Below are 4,498 nucleotides of genomic sequence, written 5' to 3' on the forward strand. Positions count from 1 at the left end.
ACCGTCCCTCTTCCGTACCTCCGAATTCGAAGAGATACGACACCATTTATAAAATCCAAGAGTCCTCAGGGAAATTCCTTTTCAATCACTCCTCACCAATTTCCATGATAATTAATTCTTCCTCTAAGTCTAAACAGCCTAGACAATCCATTCCTCCTGATTGTGAGGGCCGTAAGATTTATTCCTTTGAGAAGAAAATCTCCGTGGCTGCCATGAACATTAAGATTAAGACTTACCTGTCCTACCTTTCCACTTACACTTTCAATGTGGCTACAGCTGTTTGTCCAGTTCTTGATTCTGTCCCAGATGAGTATAGGCCCACTCTATCTGCTGCTCTTTCGGAGATTTGCTCGATTTCAAAACAACAAATCAACTCGGTACGGCATGCCGTTCCTCCAAGGTTCTTACATCTTCCATTGCTCTTCAGCGCCATGCCTGGCTTAGAAATACATCTCTTCAAACCGATGTCAAGGTTAAGATCGAAGACTTGCCCTTTGATGGCCCCGAAGGCTGTCAATGATAGTAGAAAGAACGGTAGGAATTTAGGAGTCTCTACTTCCATGCTGCGCTCTCGATACCGACAATGGAAACCCTACTATAATAAACGTCAGCCTTCTCCTGCTGCTGACACACAATGGAGGTGATGACCCTATGATTCTCATCCATCTCCTCAAAAGCCAAGGCCCCAAACACCCAAGAAGTCCCAACAACCCAAACAGTCCGTTTGACCACCTGGATTGCCTGCCACCACCGCTTTCTTTCACCCCTCCTGTTGGGACCCAACTCTTCCCCTTCCTTTCAACCTGGGAAGACATTACTACTGACACCTGGGTCCTTACCATCATACGGGTCAGGTACGCCGTAGAGTTCATTTCACCCCAACCCTCCATCACTTCGTCATCACGCCCCCGAATCCATTGCTTCATCTAGAGGTCTTTACGCTCCTTGACAAGAGGGCCATCGAGGTTGTTCCAGAGGCGCAACAAACTCTCGGCTTCTACTCCAAGTATTTCCTAGTCCCCAAAAGGGATGGTGGTTTGCGGGCTATCATGGACCTTCACGATCGGAACCTCTTTGTCCTCTGCAAGAAGTTTCAGATGGTCACCCTGCAATCTATCCTTCCTCTCATCCCCAAGTCTGGATAGCTAGTGTCGATAGATCTCCAAGACGTCTGTTTCCATGTCACCATCTGACCTCAACATTGCAAATTTATCTGCTTTGCCATCGGGGCCACCCATTACCAATACAGGGTCCTTCCCTTCGGCCTCTGCACTGGTCTTCACGAAGATGGTGGCTGTAGTTGCAGCCGCATTGCACCGAAGGGGGATTGCCCTTTACCCATACATCGACGGCTGGCTTCTTGTTGCCTCCACACGATCTCATGTACTCGTGGATGTTCATTCCACACTGGCCCTCCTATGCTCCTTGGGACTCTGCATCAATCTCATGATCAATCTCATTGCCCTTCAACCTGCTCAAACCTTGTTATTCTCAGAGCTTGTCTTGATACCATGACCGAGATGGCCTTCGTCCCGGAATTGAGGGCCAAGGACATGGTGTCTCTAGTCTTGACCTTTCAGCGTTGCCCCCGACAGTCAGCTCACTCGATCATGAGGCTCCTCGGTTACTTTGCATCCACAGTGTTCGTGGTCCCTCATGCCAGATTACGGATGCGCCCGCTCCAGCTCTGTTTCATCCGCAACTTTGTTCCTCAAGGGGGTCACTGGACCACAATCCTTTCAATTCTGCCACAGGTGCTCAACAGTCTGACCTGGTGGTCTCTTCTGCAGAATCTCCTCTCCGGCATGCCTTTTCGACATCAACCTCCAGGAGATCTACCTATCAACAGACGCCTCTCTTTGGGGTTGGGGAGCCCAATGCGGGACTCTGTCTGCCAGAGGAACCTGGACTCCTCGAGAGAGGACTCTCCATATCAATGACTCGGAGCTCTGTGCTGTTCCTCTAGCCTTGATTTCGTTCCTCCTTCTGCTGACCTGCAAGGTGGTTCAAGTCACCTCAGACAACATTGCCACTGTCTTCTACACCGCCTCTGCTCGCCTTTGTCGTGCAACTCTGCACCTCTGGAATTGGTGCCTTCGACATTCAATCTCTATATCAGCTAAACACATTCCCGGTGTTCAGAATATTGACGCCAATCGTCTAAGTCATTCGGCTCCTCACGACAACAAGTGGTCTCTCCACCTTTAATATCTTCGTCGTGTTTTCCTCGATTTCGGTCGCCCGACCATAGATGGCTTTGCGACTCCAGAGAATGCTCGATGCCCTCTCTTTTTCGCTCGAGGTCCCCTGTCCGCCAGATCCCTCGGAGATGCCTTCCTCCACATCTGGACCGGGATCCTATTCTATTTTTTCCCTCCATTCCCTCTCATCTCCAGGGTTCTCCAGAAAATTGTACCAGAAGTCACCGCCTGCATCCTCATGACTCCTTGGTGGCCATGCCAGCTTTGGTTCCCTCACCTCCTGCGGTTGTCCAGCGGCTGGTTTCTTCACCTCCTTCGTGTGTCGGATCTCCTCTCTCGAGATCGGGGCCAGATCCTCCGATCCGGGGGTTTTCAAACTCACCACTTGGAAGATCTCTCAGTAGACTTCCCACCAGCAGTTTGGGAAGTGTTGCTTAATGCCTGGAAATCATCCACCCGCAACACTTATCTATCGAAGTGGAAGCGTTTTCAAACCTATGCCTTACACCACTCCTTCGATCCGACCCGAGCCTCCTTGCCACATATTTTATCTTACAGCATATCCTTAAAGGAATCTGGTCTGGCATACTCTTCCCTGAAAGTGCAACTTGCAGCTATCTCAGCACATCACCCTTTGATTCAGGGATCTACGGTGTTCTCCCACCGCCTCACTAAGTCCTTTCTCAAGGGTCTCCTCCACCTCTGTCCGCCTCAAAAACTGATGGTGCCATCCTGGAGCCTGTCTCTAGTCCTCACTCATCTGATATCTAAGCCGTTTGAGCCCATGGCTTTGATAGACCTTTGGCTTCTGTCCTGGAAAACACCATTCCTGATTGCTGTCATGACAGCTCGCCGGGTTGGAGAACTTGCTGCATTCCATGCAGATCCTCCATACACTTATTTTTCATAAGGAGAAAGTTGTTCTCAGACCAGACCCATCCTTTCTCCCTAAAGTGGTTTTTGCCTTTCTCCTGTCTCAGTCTTCTGTCCTACACACTTTCTTTCCGAACCCGGCTGATGCTCTACAAAGAGCCTTACACTGCCTCAAGGTCTGGAGAGCTCTCTCCTTTTATCTCCACCACATGTAACCCTTTAGAAAGTCTCACAGGCTTTTCATTGCATATGTCTCCCTGTGCAAGGGTGAGGCCATCTCTTCTCAGCAATTGTCGAAGTGGGTGACCTCAACCATAGCCCTTTGCTACGAGTTAGCGCACCAACCCATACCTACCTCTGTCACCACTCATTCCACAAGAGCAGTCTCGACTTTGACTGCTTTCCTGGCTGGTGTCCTGTTAGAAGACATCTGTGTTGCTGCCATGTGGCCGTCCACTTCGACTTTCGTGACCCACTATGCACTGGATGTTCGAGCTTGATGGGATGTCGCTTTTGGTCAAGCGGTGCTAAAGTCTCTCTTCAACTGATTCTTCTACTTCTACAGGTAGGACCTGTACATTGAAACGATAATGCTATGTCCTAACCTATTTCTTATGTTTTTCAGCTGCCAGTTCCTTCCTCCATCTGGTTCAGTTCATTAATCACCCATGTGTGGGACTGCACAGAGACCACGATGAAGATAAACAGGTTGCTAACCTGTAACTGATGATCTTCGAGTGGTCATCTGTGCAGTACCACAATCCCACCCAGCCTTCCCCACTGCTGGCATATTCTGATCACTTACCTTTATTGATTGGACTTACTGGTAGTGGTCGAAGGAACTGAGTGGGAGGTGGCTCTCTCCCCCGTTCCAGGCATGCACAGTCTGTGCCTGCTCCCCAAGGCAGGAAGACAGCCCGCCAAAAAGACTCCTGAGGCAAGCTCTGGAATATTCTCCAATCGAGGTTGTGCGCAGGCGCCGAACCCCATGTGTGTAGTACTGCACAGATGACCACTAGAAGATCATCAGTTACAGGTAAGCAACCTGTTTTTATAGTAGTTAAGATGGTGCTGCCCGATAACGGTGATAAAGAGAGTGGTAATTAAGCCATATAGGTACAGTTGTGTCTAATTATACTAAGAGCTGGAGTTACTGAGAATAGCTGACAAAGAGATAGGCTGGTAGACAGAGACCCAGCTGAGCTCTGAGCAGGAGCAGGAGACAGAGCTGCTAGAGGGGTGAGTGGTTTTTTACTTGCTTTTAGCTGAGGGGATTCAGCTGAGGATATTGTGTGGGAGGACTGTGTTTGGGAGTGTGTGAAAGTGTCCTGGCTGCTTGAGAGAGGGAGAGGAAGGAGGATTGTTTGACTGTGATTGACTGTAATTCAGTATTTAAGAAAGCACCTTGCCAGAGGCACGAGCCT

The sequence above is a fragment of the Gekko japonicus genome, unplaced genomic scaffold (genome assembly GCF_001447785.1).
Source record: "Gekko japonicus isolate JY-2015 unplaced genomic scaffold, Gekko_japonicus_V1.1 scaffold19, whole genome shotgun sequence".
NCBI lineage: Eukaryota > Metazoa > Chordata > Lepidosauria > Squamata > Gekkonidae > Gekko > Gekko japonicus.